The 17,423-nt window shown below is 36.7% G+C and overlaps 1 protein-coding gene and 1 pseudogene across 42 annotated transcripts in view; one reads left to right on the plus strand and one right to left on the minus strand.

The window, feature by feature from the left end:
* ZNF644 (zinc finger protein 644) overlaps positions 1–17,423 on the minus strand; it is a 98,697-nt gene that overhangs the window by 42,052 nt on the left and 39,222 nt on the right. The gene's annotated exons all lie outside the window — the stretch shown is intronic.
* On the plus strand, positions 9,418–9,945 carry LOC121819717 (ferritin light chain-like; annotated as a pseudogene).

Consider the following 17,423-nt stretch of genomic DNA (forward strand, 5'->3'; position numbering starts at 1 on the left):
AGCAGGGGTTTGATCCCTAGTCAGGGAACTAAGATCTAGCAAGACGCACATGTGGCCAAAATATAAAAGACGTGGGGCTTTATCTTTTATATGCTGCACATGCAACCCACAAAACAATAATTACACAAATATTTTAGCTATTACAGTACTACATATCAATTATTTAAGAGTAAAAATCATGTCTGGAGACATCATAACCTTCCGTCTCTTACACATCAAGATCCTTTGCCTAATTAAATAAAACAAATAAAATACATTAAAAAGGACTGCATGAGTTTTTAGTATGTTGAAGGGAGACAAAATATATGTAAGTTTGTTTTCCTGTATGTATCATTTATTTTGATCACCTAAAAAAATCTAATTTCTTAGCTTTACATATGACAAAATAAAATACATGTCTTAGAAAATATTAATATTAAAGGAAAGTTGAAGATGTTTGTTTTTTTAATATTAAAATATATATTTTTATAACATTTAAATACATAGAGGTTTAGGGCAGAATATAAATAATGCCTGAGCTAAAGGAGGTTTCTATCAAAACTTTGCATGCTTCCCTCACCATCAAACTAAGACTTGGGTTGTTTTTATATCCATACAACATTTTAATAAAATGTAGTTTTACAACACCAATTATTATTTTATTTACAAAATAAGAATTAAACATTCATAATATTAAGTTGCTTAGTATCAAATAGAGCCCCTCTGAATTTAATCATTTAAGTGAAACTGCATACAGCACACAATCTGATTCAATTTTAAGCCAAGTAGTGCCACCAAGTGGTAGCCAATTCTTTTTTCAAAACACCACTGTGAAGCAATAGAAAATGTTATACTGGAATATAATACTGGTATGGAAAAATCAATCTTAATAAAGTAAATAAGACTGTGAAATACCTTAATATTAAAGTTTAAAAACAAAACAGGTCAATCTTTTAAGAAAAAAGTTGTATGTATTACTGCAATGGTCTTACACTTTCAAACTTGTATTTTTCACAGAAAGTAAGGAACTGCGAATATAGGGCTGCAGACTTCCCTTGTTGTTGCTTCTTAAAAATTTTTATTGGAGTAGAGTTGATTTACAATGTTGTGTTAGTTTCAGGTGTATGTTGCTTGTTTTTTAATTCCATATTTTCTTAAGAGACTTATATTGCTCTAGAAACTAACAAAAACGCACCCAGTAAAAGACCTGAAGGTTTCATAATCTGCTACCCTGTGACTCTGGACTTTAAGTACAAACTCCCTCGCCTCCAGGTAAGGGAGTCGGGGCTGAAAGATGGATCCAAAATAACAGTGAATGATTTAATCAATCATGCCTATGTGATGCAGATTCCGTAAATATCCAAAAGGATGAGGTAAAGAGAGCTTCCGGGCTGTTGCACACATGGAGGTGCTGAGAGCGCAGCAGCTAAAGCATGGAAGCTCTGTGCCCCTTTCCCACATACCTTCCTCTATGCATCTTTTCCATCTGGTTATTTCTGACTTGTATTCTTTTATAATAATCTAGTAATCTAGAGAGTAAATAGATTTCCTAAATTCTGTGAGCCACTCTATAACAAATTAACTGAAACCGAAAGAGGGGGTCCTGAGAAGCTCTGATTTAGAGCCAGTTGGCCAGGAGAACAGGTAAAACCTGGACTTGCAACTAGCACCTGAAGTCCAAGGACAGAATCGGGATAACCTCCAACCTGTAACCAAACAGTCCGCAGCGGAGATGACAACCTGGGCTTGCAGCTGGCCTCTGAAGTGTGTGTGTGTGTGTGTACTGGGCAGAGGGAGAGTAGTCCTGTAGGACTAAACTCTTACTGTAGAATCTGATGCTATCTCTGGGTAGCTGGTGTCAGGACTGAATTGAATTGTACAACAATAACTGGTGTCTGGAGAAATGCTCGGTGGTATGGGGAAATCCCCTCCCCACACACTGGAATTAAGTCCAGAATTTTAATAATACTATTTTAATTTCACGAACTATTACTAGCAAAAGAAATAACTAAATTTTAGTATAAAGTTAATGTTTAAAATATCAAAGTGATAAGTGTTTACATAGTTTTTGTCCAACCCAATAATAATGCACTTAGTCCTAGACCACATCTCCCAAACACTTCATTTTCTCACTGTACCTCACCTACACTGGCCTTTTTATTATTCCCTGACCGGCCCAACATACTCTGCACTTAGCACTTAATGTTCTCTGCCTGAAGTTCTTCCTCCAAATCTATGTGTAAATCCATTTCTTCAGTTCCAGTCATCTCCTTCTCAGTTCTTCTTAGATCATCCTTAATAATACAGCACTCTTAGTCACTCTTTATCCCCTTATCTAATTTTACTTTTCTTCACAATACTTAGGGCTTTCCTGATAGATCAGTTGGTAAAGAATCTGCCTGAAATGCAGGAGACCCCGGTTTGATTCCTGGGCTGCCCGTTTCAGTATTCTTGGGCTTCCCTTGTGTCTCGTAAAGAATCCGACTGCAATGTGGGAGAACTGGGTTTGATCCCTGGGTTGGAAAGATCCCCTGGAGAAGGGAAAGGCTACCCACTCTAGCATTCTGGCCTGGAGAATTCCAGGTATTGTCTATGGGGTCACACAGTCGGCCATGACTGAACGACTTTCACTTTATACTTCTTCATACGTACATCACCATACTTACAAATACCTGAAAAATTATATAGTTATTTGACTATCTGTTTCCTCTTCCCCACTGAGGGTAGAGGCTAATGTTCCCTGGCATCTAAAACAGTCCTTGAAGTGACCACTTTGTGGTCTACCATAAGCAGAATTTTACAAAATTAATGCATCTGTGCCTTCTAATTGGACTTGTTGGTTCATTTCCAACTAATTCTTCACACATATAGGCAAAATGATCTTTTCAAGCTTATTACTCTTCTGTGGAACATGACATTTTCCCCTCTACCAGGACATAGTCCCAAATCAGCTAAAATGGCTACACTGGGTCCTGCCTGTTTCCAGTTCTGTCACACACTCTCCTCCTAACAGTTCTTCGGGATTCAACCACACTGGCCCTCTCAAATTTCCCAGTATCTCCCATCTCATCACAGGACCTCTGCAGATGCAGTTTCTTTGGTCTTGAATTCTCTGCTCTCCCTCACCAAGCACATAAATTTAATTAACCTTAGCTCATAATCTTCTTTCAGATCAAAGCTCTAAATATCACTTGCTCTAGGAAGTTTTCCTCAAACACTCTATGTCAAGTTCCTTTATCATATGCTTTTGAAGAACTGATCCTTTCAGAGCACTAATGTCTTTCAAATATTCTATTGATTATGGTATAGCCCCCACTGAACTGAGGCAAGAGAATGTGCATCACGTCTTCTGTTATATATGCTGTGTTTTTAAACGAGAAGGTGCGTGAATACTAATAAAGGGATACAGACAAAGCAAGCTAACTGTACGTGAACAATAAAGTTTCAGCAATCAATTTTGGAAGTTAAAGCAAATTTTCTTTTTATTAACTTCAATTGTCTTCTCTAGTCATATTGCATGTTTCTAGGTAGACTCTCCCTGGCCATCATTGTGTACACAAAAGATAAAACCCTTACTGAATATTTCTACTAACAATTCTACCGTTTCAACTAAACATGAATAATATAAATCTCCACAACATATACTGCCCTATCATTAGCTTTCAGGGCCTCAGTTCAGTTCAGTTGCTCAGTCGTGTCTGACTCTTTGTAACCCCATGAATCGTAGCACGCCAGGCCTCCCTGTCCATCACCAGCTCCCGGAGTTCACTCAGACTCACGTCCATCAAGTCAGTGATGCCATCCAGCGATCTCATCCTCTGTTGTCCCCTTCTCCTCCTGCCCCCAATCCCTCCCAGCATCAGGGTCTTTTCCAGTGAGTCAACTCTTAGCATGAGGTGGCCAAAGTACTGGCGTTTCAGCTTTAGCATCATTCCTTCCAAAGAAATCCCAGGGCTGATCTCCTTTAGGATGGACTGGTTGGATCTCCTTGCAGTCCAAGGGACTCTCAAGAGTCTTCTCCATCACCACAGTTCAAAAGCATCAATTCTTTGGCGCTCAGCCATCTTCACACTCCAACTCTCACATCCATACATGACCACAGGAAAAACCATAGCCTTGACTAGACGGATCTTAGTCAGCAAAGTAATGCCTAAATAGTAACTATCTCTGGATTGAATTGTATAAATCTGGCATATAGTACAAATATTTACTGTTTCCTTATGACAATATCATAAATGGTAATAGGTCAAAATGCATTTTTAAAACAAATTTATATCATAAATGATATAAAAGACTACAACTCTCTCGCAGATTAAAGTACTTTGTTCTAAGTCCTTTAATATACCTCTCAGATGACACAGATGCATACCTATCTACCAGAGATAACTGCAAGGTACATATCTGACTTGATGCCTTACATCTTGTTATTACACTCTAGAAGAATGGTTAAAAATTCGTTTAAAAAATCCAAGTAATTTCACTTAACTCTTTAATTCAGTTATAAAACAGAACATTTGGAACTTACTGTTATAGACTAAATTATGTCTCCACCCCACCTTCCTCCATCATATACTGAAGCCTTAAGCCCCAATATCTCAGAATTTAGCTGTACTTGGAGACAAGACTTTTAAAGAGGTAAGTAAGTTTAAAAGAGGTAACAAGGGTGACTCCTAATTTACTCTGGTGGTGTCTTTATGAAGAAAGATTAGGACGCACAGAGAGACATCAAAAATGTACTGCGCACAGGAAAACAAAAAGGAATCCCTAAAAAACTGTACTTATGTAAACCATAAGGCAAGAAAAGAAAGAACAACTTGAGAAAACATATCAAAAATTACTTCACATGTAAATAATCTAAATATATCAGCCAAAAGAAAGAAGATGACAGATTAAAAGAACCACAACCCTACTATATGCAGCTTACAAGAAACTCATTTGAAATTCAATGACATAAGTAGGCTGAAAATAAAAGAATGGAAAAAGATATGCCATGCAAACATTAATAGCTGGTAAAATATTATCAGAACAAAGAAAATTACCAGTGATCAAGAAAACACTAAATAATAATAAAATGATCAACCCACCAGGAAGACAATGATCCTAAATGTGTATATACCAAACAACAGAACCTTGAAATACACTAAACAAAAACTGATAGACAGGAAAGAGACAATCCATAATGGTTGTAGAGACTTTAACACTCTTTGCCCACAACTGATACAACCACTAAAAAGAAAATCAGCAAGAATAAAAAACTCTGAACACAATCAACCAGTAGGATCTAACTGACATACTTAAAACACTACCAAGCAACAGAGAAATACATATTTTATCCAATTGGCTATGAAACATTTATGAAAATAGACAATATCTTCAGCAATAAAATAAACCTCAACAAACTTAAAAGACTGGTAATTAAACTAGAAACTAGTTCCAGAAAAATAAAAGGGAAAATCCCAAATAACTGAAAACTAAACAAAATACTTCTAAATAATCCATGGCTCAAAAATTCTCAAAAAAAAACTTAAAAAGAACTTAATGAAAATAGAACTTGCCAAAATATGAGATGCAGCTAAAGCAATGCTGACAGAGATATTTAAATTTATACCATGAACTGCTAAATTTTAAAAGAAAAAGGACAGAAATATAAATCCAAAGCAAGCAAAAAGAAGGAAATAATAAATATAACAGCAGAAATAAATAAAACTGAAAATAGAAAAATCACTGAAACAAAAAGCTAGTTATACGAAAAAAATCAATAAAATTAACAAACTTCCAGCAAGAATGATAAAGATTTTTAAAAGACAAAAATGATCAATTTAATAATGAAACAGGAGATAACACCATATACCCTACAGACACTATAGCAATTAATAAGGGCATACCAGCATATTAAAAAGCAGAGACATTGCTTTGTCAACAAAGGTCCGTCTAGTCAAGGCTATGGTTTTTCCAGTTGTCATGTATGGATGTGAGAATTGGACTATAAAGAGGGCTGAGCGCAGAAGAATTGGTGCTTTTGAACTGTGGTGATGAAGAAGACTCTTGAGAGTCCCTTGGTCTGCAAGGAGATCCATCCAGTCCATCCGAAAGGAGATCAGTCCTGGGTGTTCATTGAAAGGACTGATGTTGAAGCTGAAACTGCAATACTTTGGCCACATCATGCGAAGAGCTGACTCATTGGAAAAGACTCTGATGCTGGGAGGGATTGGGGGCAGGAGGAGAAGGGGACGACAGAGGATGAGATGGCTGGATGGCATCACCGACTCAATGGACATGGGTTTGGGTGGACTCTGGGAGTTGGTGACGGACAGGGAGGCCTGGAGTGCTGCAGTTCATGGGGTCACAAAGAGTCAAACACGACTGAATGACTGAACTGAACTGATGAAGAACTTTACAAAACTAACTTTAACAATTTGATGAAATAAGTCCAATATCTTGAAAAACCAACATACCATAACTCATTCAATATGAAATTAATTTAAAATAGCCCAACAGCTATTATGGGCATTGCATTTAAATTGTAAAATTCCCCAAAAAGAAACCTCTAGGCCAAGAAGATTTCACTGGAGACTTCCAAACTGGAAAATTAGTTTAAATAACACTGGAGACTTCCAAATTGGAAATTTATTTTAAATAACATGAGTATATCAACTGAAAACCTGACACTCATTCATGGTAAGAATTTTCAGCATGTGGAATAAAGGGAAACTACTTCAATTTGAAAAAGAGCATCAAAGAACACCTACAGCTAACATATACTTAATGGTACAAAGCCTAAAGGCTTTCCTTCTAAAATCTTCTAAACCAAAAATGTCCAATCTCACCACTCTAATTCTACATATCTACTGGAGTTCTAACCACTGCAAAAAGGCAAGAAAAGGAAAAAAAGCATATACATTGGCACATAACACCTCAATGCCTACACAAAAAATTCCAAGAAGTAGACAAAAAAAAACTTGTGGATCTAAGAAGTGAGAATAGTGAGGTCACAGAATACAAGATAAAACACACACAAATCAATTGCAGGATGTTAGTTAAAATGGAGTGATGGCTAATTCTATGTCAACTTGGCTGGGCCACAGTGTCCAAATATGTGGTCAAACATCATTCAGGAAATTTCAGTGAACGTTTTATATATGAAATTCATATTTAAATTGCTATACTCTGAACAGATTGTCTTTCATAATATGAGTGGGTCTGACGGGGGAGCCTGGTGGCCTGCCGTCTATGGGGTCGCACAGAGTCAGACACGACTGAAGTGACTTGGCAACAGCAGCAGCATCTAATCAGGTCAAGGCCTGGATAGAATGAAAAACTGACTTCCCTTGAGCACTAGGGAATTCTATAGCACATGGCCTTTAGACTTGAGCTCCAATATCTGCTCTTTCCCGAGTCTTTAGCCTGAAAGTCTTCAGATTTGAATCGTAATATTAGCGCTTCCCTAGGTGTCCAGTCTGCTAGCCTACCTTATAGACTCTGGACTTCCAGCCTCATTTTCAAATGAGCTAATTTCTTGAAATAAATCTCTTTCCATATACACACACACATTCTCTCTCTCTCTCTCTACTGGTTCTGTTTCTCTGGAGAATTCTGATGAATACAGTAAGGAAATTCAACTCTGACAAATACAGTAAAGAAATTCAAGGGCCTGTCCTTTCAAAGAAAGATCAGAAGGATAAAAAATAAAATAAAAAACCTAAACTGTCAGAAACAATTTTTTCCAAACTCTGGAAAACAATAAATGGATTGAAGCAATAAAGTGAATGCTGAATCAAGAAAAACCAATTTTAAAATGGTAGGAGATGGAGAACGAAATGGCAAACCACTCCAGTATTCTTCCCTGGAAAATCCCATGGACAGAGGAGCCTGGTGGGTTACAGTCCATGGGGTCGCAGAGTCGGACACAACTGAGCTCACAAGCACAGATGGAGCATATCTGATACTGTAAGTTAGCTCTATGAACTTGCAGTACATCCTCTTCTAGCTCAGAGACATATCCAGAATTCTATTACATTAAAAAAAAAAATGCTCCCAAATATCTATCTTTAGGATGACAAAGATAAAATAATGGCTCCTCAAACTCATGATATTTATTTCTTGTGAGTCAGTTCAACTGATCAACTGATTTTTAAATTAGGATTTTAATTTAAAATTAAAATCAATTATAAATTTAAAATTTAGAATAAAAATGACTTTAAAAAAATGGTAGGAGAGCTTTGTGACATTTAAACATAGCTTAGCTCCAACCTCTTGCACAGCAAAAGTCAAAAAGACATTACTCAGCATTACTGTTCTGAGGACTTGGTTCTCCAAAGAATAGAGCAGACATTGTTCCAAAAGAGGATGTATAATTTGCTTTGGCCAGCCTAAGGGTTGGATAAAAAACTAAAGAAATGTCTATCTTTGTTTCATCTAACTCAAAAATGCCTCAAAACAGAAAAGCAGCAAATCAGAGGATGTTAAAAGACTGGGAGGAAAAGCTGAAAAGAAATACATTGGTGAAGAGAGCTGTGAAAAGTCTGTGGATAAAACTGGGAATCCAGAAACTCATGCCAATGCCTAGAGAAGAATGCTAGTTCAGAAAAGACATGAAAAACCCCTAAGCTTCCACCTCTAGCTAGTTTTCAAGCTCAATGGGAACAGGAAGTGAAGGCTAATGCAGAGTTATAAGTAACCTGGCAAAGAATTGGAGAAGTATCTAAATATAAAGTCAATCTGCAATGACTTGAAAAAGTTTTATCTTCTTACATTTTGTTTCTCTATTTTATTTTTTTCCCTTTTCTTGGTTCCAGGCATTTTAAGGAAATTTTTGTTGGACCAGCAGGTGACCGCAAACTAAAGGAACAGTGACTTCAGAGACACATGACAAAAATACAGTTGAAAATTTTAGAGAAATGATATACACCAAATTAAATCACAGCAAGAAGCCATGAGAGAAAGGAACCTGATTTCTAGAGCTACCACATTATGTTATTTTAAAAGTCTAACTTTCAAGAAAAAAATTACAAGGCATGTTAAAGAAACAAGAAAGTATGTCCCATTCAGAGCGAAAAAAATCCATAGAAATTGTTTATGAAGGAACTTATTGGACAAAGTTTTTAAATTGGCAGTTGTAAACATGCTCAAAAAGATCAAAGAAATCATGGTGAAAGAACTAAAGGAAACCAGGAGAACAGTGTGTCAATATAGAGCATGTCAATAAAGGGAAATAAATAGAATAAATACTTATAAAAAGGAACTAAACAGGAAGTGCACTCGGCAGTCCTGTGGATCTGTCTCATTTCAACAGTGCTTGGACAGAGAGACCCAGGGATGCTCCTGTGCTCCAGCCTCTGACCACCCTCTAACTGTTTTTCCATGTGTAACCTTCAGAAGCTGTCTGTGATCACCATGACCAGCCACCACTTTTTGAGCTTAACTCATTACCCATCAACCATGAGTTCCCAGATTCATCAGAATTATTACACTGAGATGGAGTCTGCCTTCAACTGCCTGGTCAACATGCATCTGTGAGCCTCCTACAATTACTTCTCTCTGGGCTTCTATTTCGACTGAGAAGATATGGCTCTGAAGGGTGTGGGCCACATTTTTCACAAATTGGCCAAGGAGAAGCGGGAGTGCATGGAGCATCTCTTGAAAAGGTAAAACCAGCATGGCAGTTGCACCCTCTTTCTCGACTTGCAGAAGCCATCTCAAGATAAGTGGGGTAAAACCCAGGACGCTATGGAAGCTGCCCTTCTCATAGAAAAGAACCTGAACTAGGCCCTCTTGTATCTGTGTGGCCTGGGTTCTGCCCGTGCAAACCCCCACATCTGTGACTTCCTGGAGAACCACTTCCTAGAAGAGGAGGTGAAACTCATCAAGAAGATGGGTGACCCCTTGACCAACCTCTGCAGGCTGGCTGGTCCCCAGGCTGGGTTGGGTGACTATCTCTTCGAAAGGCTCACCCTCAAGCATGACTAGAAGCCTCTACAGCCCAGTGGCCTCTGAGGAGCTTCCCTCATATCAGGGCTGCTTGAAGGCCCTCTCTGCAGCCAGTAGGCAACATTTTAACACCCTGGAGCCCTCTCCAGCCTTGGACCAAATAGAAACAATAAAGTTCTTTGCAGCAAAAAAAAAAAAAAAAAGAAATATAAACCAAAATTCTAGGGCTGAACAATAATTAAATTGAAAAATTCACTAGTGGGCTTTCACAAGTAGATTTGAGCAAGCAGAAGAAACATACAGTGAATGTGAAAGTAGGTCAACTGAAATTATGCAGTCTGAGAAGTAGAAAAAAGAATAAAGAGAAATGAACTGCGTTTGAGAGACCCATGGACATTACCAAGTGTATCAACACATTTATAATGAGAGACAGAAGTAAATGAGACAAGAGGCAAAAAAGAATATTTCAAAAATTAATGGCCATAAACATACAAAACCTGAGAAGCAATGAATTTAATCAAACAAGAAACTCAACAAAATCCAAACAGGATAAATACAGAGATCAAGAGAAAGTCATAGTAATATAATACTGTCAAAATCCAAAGACAAGGAATGAATAATAAAAGCAGCATGGAGGGGCAGCGGTCATATACAAGAGGGTCTATATTAAAATTAGAAGGTAATTCCTCATCAGAAACTATGGAGGCCAGAAAGCAATGACACGATATTTATGAAGTGGTGAAAGAAAATACTTGTCAATCAAGAATGCTATCCCTAGAAAAATTATACTTCAAAATTGAAAGAGGAGGTAAGACAGTTCAAGATTAAAAGCTGAGAAAGTTTATCACTGTTAGATCTACCCTATGAGATATGTTAAAGGGAGTCTTCCTTAACGTCTGGACTAAGAATTTTACATACAAACACTAGTTGATTATTCAGCAAACATTTATTGAGTTCCTCTGTGCTAAGAGCTGCTCCAGACGGTGAGTATACAATGGTGAATGAAGTAGGCAAAGTTCTACTGTGACATATACCTTTTTTCTTAACAATTTGCTGAATCACAATTAACCTAAAGACTTCATGACCATTTTAACCTAAACTGTTACACAGGCAGGAAAATACTTACATTATCAAATATCAGAATTCACATTTATGTATTAGACACTATTAATGGAAACCCAAGATTCAACATGTTTAATATATCCTTAGGCTGTTCAAGTATCTTTGGTAAGACTACTGCAATCAACAGTATGATTAACTGTTCATTAATGATATTAAATCTTGTTTAATTAAGAATAAGCACAGACCAGAATCTCTAATAAAAATACCAGCTCATAAATTTATACAGAGCAAGTCATTTTCAAAAAATTTTAGGTCAACTGAATTATTTCACATACAAAGATGCTTTGCAGAGCTATCTTACAAAGAGATATCAAAATAAAAAGTTAATTTGTGAGATATTATGAAAACTTAATGCTGATGACTCTCAGATCTCTTTAAGTTACAGGCCACTTGTAACTAACTGCTACATGACATTTCCACTCACATGTCTCGAGCTACTTAGTGCTCTTCAAGCTCAATATAGCTAAAATTTCACTCTTATTCTCTATAAACCTGCTTTGTCTCCACAGTTCCTATCTGTGAATATTGTACTACTGCCAGGCGAGAAACATAAGATAATATCCTCAACTCTTTCCTTACTCTCCTAGCACCAAAATTTCATTACAACTAAACACCAAAGTTGACTTATTTTCTCATCTAAATCTCTCTCAAAATCTATTCCATTACCACCACTCTAACAGGAGAGCAGCCTCCCCCTACAAACTAGTCATTGTGATTCCAATCTAGTTTCTCACTAATTTGTTCTCTATTTTAATTCTTCACATTTCAAAAACCCAGATCTGACCACAGCCCTTCCTCATACCTCATACTTAAAACTCCTTGAAAGGAGTCTGATAATCCAAATTCCTTAAAGTGATTTGTAAGACCCTCAATAAAATAGCTCATGTAACACATATATGAAAAAATGTCCACGAGGTATCAGTAAACAGTCAGAAAACAATGCAGAATACATACCAGCCATTTATGGGGAGTATGGTGCTGAGTGAGAGGAGAGTTTAACTCCTTCTTTTAAGCATTTCTGTACTATCTGCTCACACATATAAGCAAATATGGTTTTTAGATACAAAATAAAGCTCTGAAAATACTAAATGTTACTTAGCAATTTATCTGGAAAAGGTCTGATGTATATTGTGCAATCTTATTTAGAATGAGAAACAATTTTATTAACTAAAAAGTTTTCTTTTTCACAGTACAACACTGGGAAGCATATCTACAGTGCTACTAAAGAAAGGAAGCACAGAAAGGTTAGTTACAGAAATAAAGCTAATATAAGACATTCATAAAGAACTTTAAATCTCTGGATTCAAGAATTATGCAAAATGAAAAAGCTTAGCACTATCTGACTGTGTTAAATATTGAAGTACAAAATGAAAAGGAAGAGTCTGAACCTGAGGGATATCTATCAGCCTCTGAGAAGAAAAGCTGGTCTAAAACCTCTAGAGACACATACATCAAGCAATCTCAAGAGTAAACTTTTATCAATAACAAAACTAAACATACTTCACATTCAGGGTGAAATAAAAGAAACAGTCAAGGTTCTATATTCAATAAGAATCTATGTCTAAGAAAAATCCTTACAGGTAAGAAGACTGAGGAACAGCATGAGATGGGGTATTGACCCAACCCTGTGTTCAAGCTTAATGGCAGAAGCTGCAGAAAGAGAAAGCAACAAATTGATCCCAGTGGGGGAGAACCTCTCCTTCCTTTGGACTTGCTAGAAGGCAATAAAACTTCAGGCATAATAACCCCCCAGGTGACTATGATAGCCAACCCAACTAGCCCAATTTCAAACCTCAATTAAGAAAACTAATGCAAAATGCTTTAAATTTTTTTAAAGTTTTATTTAACAAAGTAAAATGTTTATATAAATTACCAAATATAATGATAAGACAAAATCTTTAAAAATACTTCTCAGCAAATAACAAGCTTCCTAAGCCACAGGAATCAATAATGTTATTACAATTCCAGACTATGATTCAATTTTTTTCCTCCTCTCCAGTAGCTTTTTACCCTCAGGAACATGAGGAAAACTTTTCTTCACTTCTTAAAGATGTGATCCGGATTTCTAATCTTCTTTTTGTATTAGTCTATCTAGTAGAAACTTACAAAGAAAATATTAGTAGAAAACACTCCAATTTCCATAACATGTATTAATGCCTTTATTTGGAAAGAAATGAACAATGACACTCAATATTCCTTAACATCTCCACTAAGAACATTATTAGCCATTTTATTCCAACTGAACTGAAAGAAGACTAGGAGGATATTTCACTTCTCTTTCCAAAATGCCTATCTTCAGATTGCCTTCATTGACTCCTTCTTACAGTCTAACAGCAACTGAAGTGCAATGCCTTCATCCCATTCCAGCCAGTACTCTGAACCCTTATTTGTTAGAGAGAGAAATCTACTGGCTGTTCTGTGTGTAACAAATCACTAAGTTCACACAGCATTCTGACACTGTGCTACTAAGATAAATAAAATATAGATGGTTCAATTCAGTTCAGTTCAGTCGCTCAGTCGTGTCCGACTCTATGTGACCCCATGAATCACAGCACGCCAGGCCTCCCTGTCCATCACCAACTCCCAGAGTCTACCCAAATCCATGTCCATTGAGTCGGTGATGCCATCCAGCCATCTCATCCTCTGTCATCCCCTTCTCCTCTGCCCCCAATCCCTCCCAGCATCAGAGCCTTTTCCAATGAGTCAACTCTTCACATGAGGTGGCCAAACTATTGGAGTTTCAGCTTTAGCATCATTCCTTCCAAAGAACACCCAGGGCTGGTCTCCTTTAGAATGGACTGGTTGGATCTCCTTGCAGTCCAAGGGACTCTCGAGTCTTCTCCAGCACCACAGTTCAAAAGCATCAATTCTTCAGCGCTCAGCTTTCTTCACAGTCCAACTCTCACATCCATACATGACCACTGGAAAAACTATAGCCTTGACTAGATGGACCTTTGTTGGCAAAGTAATGTCTCTGCTTTTCAATATGCTGTCTAGGTTGGTCATAACTCTCCTTCCAAGGAGTAAGCGTCTTTTAATTTCATGGCTGCAGTCACCATCTGCAGTGATTTTGGAGCCCGAAAAGATAGTCTGACACTGTTTCCACTGTTTCCCATCTATTTCCCATGAAGGGATGGGACCAGATGCCATGATCTTAGTTTTCTGAATGTTGAGCTTTAAGCCAACTTTTCACTCTCTTCTTTCACTTTCAAGAGGCTCTTTAGTTCCTCTTCACTTTCTGCCATAAGGGTGGTTATCATCTGCATATCTGAGGTTATTGGTATTTCTCCTGGCAATCTTGATTCCACCTTGTGCTTCCTCCAGCCCAGCGTTTCTCATGATGTACTCTGCATATAAGTTAAATAATCAGGGTGACAGTATACAGCCTTGACGTACTCCTTTTCCTATTTGGAACTAGTCTATTGTTCCATGTCCAGTTCTAACTGTTGCTTCCTGACCTGCATATAGGTTTCTCTAGAGGCAGGTTAGGTGGTCTGTATTCCCATCTCTTTCAGAATTTTCCACAGTTTACTGTGATTCACACAATCAAAGGCTTTGGCATAGCCAATAAAGCAGAAATAGATGTTTTTCTTTACCTCTCTTGCTTTTTTGATTATCCAGTGGATGTTGGCAATTTGATCTCTGGCTCCTCTGCCTTTTCTAAATCCACCTTGAACATTTGGAAGCTCATGGTTCACATATTGCTGAAGCCTGGCTTGGAAAATTTTGAACATTAATTTACCATCGTGTGAGATGAGTGCAATTGTGTGGTAGTTTGAGCATTCTTTGGCATTGCCTTTCTTTGGGACTGGAATGAAAACTGAACTTTTCCAGTCTTGTGGCCACTGCTGAGTTTTCCAAATTTGCTGGCATATTGAGTGCAGCACTTTCACAGCATCATCTTTCAGGATTTGAAACAACTCAACTGGAATTCCATCACCTCCACTAGCTTTGTTCGTAGTGATGCTTTCTAAGGCCCATTTGACTTCACATTCCAGGATGTCTGGCTCTAGGTGAGTGATCACACCATCGTGATTATCTGGGTCATGAAGCTCTTTTTTGTACAGTTCTTCTGTGTATTCTTGCCACCTCTTTTTAGTATCTTCTGTTTGTTAGGTCCATACCATTTCTGTCCTTTATTAAGCCCATATTTGCATGAAATGTTCCCTTGGTATCTCTAATTTTCTTGAAGAGATCTCTAGTCTTTCCCATTCTGTTGTTTGCCTCTATTTCTTTGCATTGATTGCTGAGGAAGGCTTTCTTATCTCTCCTTGCTATTCTTTGGAACTCTGCATTCAGATGCTTATATCTTTTCTTTTCTCCTTTGCTTTTCACTTCTCTTTTCACAGCTATTTGTAAGGCCTCCTCAGACAGTCATTTTCCTTTTTTGCATTTCTTTTCCATGGGGATGGTCTTGACCCTCAAAGAAGTCACAGTCTAGTAAAGAAAACAGAGTACTGTGGAATGGACAGGTCTGGCTCAAATGACAAGATGATGCGATGCTTGAGATGAACTATTTCAAGAGATAAGCTGACAACCAGGAGAAAATATATTGACAGTTGGGGAGACAAGAGGGTGGGGGAACAATGACAACATATACATGGAACTAAAACTAAGAATACAAACATCATGCTTAGAATTCAGATAATTCTAGAATAGCTGCAATGAGATAATTATATAACATGTTATGAGTTTACATTTTACTGTGCAGGTGATAGGGGACAAAGGAGGAGACAACTAGTGGAAAGAAAGCAATGTAGAAGTTGGCAAGTGAGGTCAGAAACATGGAGAATACAAGAAACAAAATTATAGAGAAAACCTAAATTTATGTTAACACAATAGAATATTACTTAGCAATAAAAAATAATAAACTACTAACACAACAACATGGATGAAACATTTGTGTTGAATGAAAACAGCCAGATATAGGAGTATATATTATATAATTCTATGTACATAAAGTTCAAAAACAGGCAAAATTAGGCTATACTGACAGAATTTAGAAATATGCTCACCTTGGGGGAAAGGCTACTGGACTGGAAAGGAAAGAGCATGAGGAACTTTATGAGACAATAACAGTGTTCTACATCTGAAATTACACAGTGTTTATACATGTAAAAAATGTATTTAGCTCTACACTTTAAATTTTCCACATTTTACCATACATAATCTAAAATGTAATTTAGATTATAATTAAATTTTAAAATGTAAATTTTAAAATAATTTTAAAATGTAAATTATACCTTAACAAAAAAGAAAATGCATATGTAATTGTGCTGGAATAAAATGGTGGTGCAGTAGTAAAGAATCTGCGTGCCAATATAGGAGACACAGGAGACCTGGATTCAGTGCCTGCGTGAGGAAGATCCTCTGGAGGAGGAAATGGCAACCTACTCCAATAATCTTGCTGGAAAATTCCATGGACAGAGGAGCCTGATGGGCTACAGTCCATGGAACCACAAAGAGTCAACATGACTGAGCAACTGAGCACACACAAAACCAGAGTTAGTTAAAACCAGTGTCATCCCATAAGCAATATCTAACTTGTAAGAAATCAGAATAAACACCCTAATAGACACTGTATTCAACTAGCTTCAGAAAGATATATAGGCAAGTGTTCCTTATAATAAATGCTGTGAAAATAGTTTCTTAAAAAAAAAAAGGAAATAGTTCACTATTAACCAAAAAGAAAAACTTTCTAGACATCAGTATCTACCTTTAAGATGTACTGTAAAGACTAATAAGGCATGAGAAGCACTTAATATAGTAAGTATTTTCCAAATTACCACTATTATTACATCATAATACTAATAAAATGGAAACGTCCCTTCAAATTATGACTAAACCACTAATTGAGAATACACTATTTAACTGCACATTAGTCAACTACAGCACTTCTCATCCTAGGCTTTTTTTTAAAACCACTGAGATCAGCAAGGTTTTGACAGCTGGAACATCTAGTTAGATTCAGAAAGACCTGAGTTAATTTTAATGTAATCAAAGTATTCTTTTTCATCTGTTTATATACTGAAGCCATGTTCACTTACCAACAGATTAGTAAATGTATCCTTTTAACATCTTAATTTATATTATTAAAAAAGCAATCTTTCACATATCAGACCCAAAGTACCTGATCACAATTCAATTTTCTAAAGTCAACAGTCTTAAAAAATTAAAATAAATATGAATGCTAAATAAGTCATTCAGTAGAAATACAAAAAATATTAAAACAATCATTTATAACTCTGAACATTACATTAATGTAAAAAGTCATAATCTGACAAATTTAAATAACTGTGGAAGTGTTCTGTTAATGGAAATAAGAAAGTAAATTTTACAAAAGCAAAGATGACTCACGAAGTTTAAGAAGGGAACACTGAAGAAATCTAAGCAAA

The sequence above is a fragment of the Ovis aries genome, chromosome 1, assembly GCF_016772045.2.
Source record: "Ovis aries strain OAR_USU_Benz2616 breed Rambouillet chromosome 1, ARS-UI_Ramb_v3.0, whole genome shotgun sequence".
Taxonomy (NCBI): domain Eukaryota; kingdom Metazoa; phylum Chordata; class Mammalia; order Artiodactyla; family Bovidae; genus Ovis; species Ovis aries.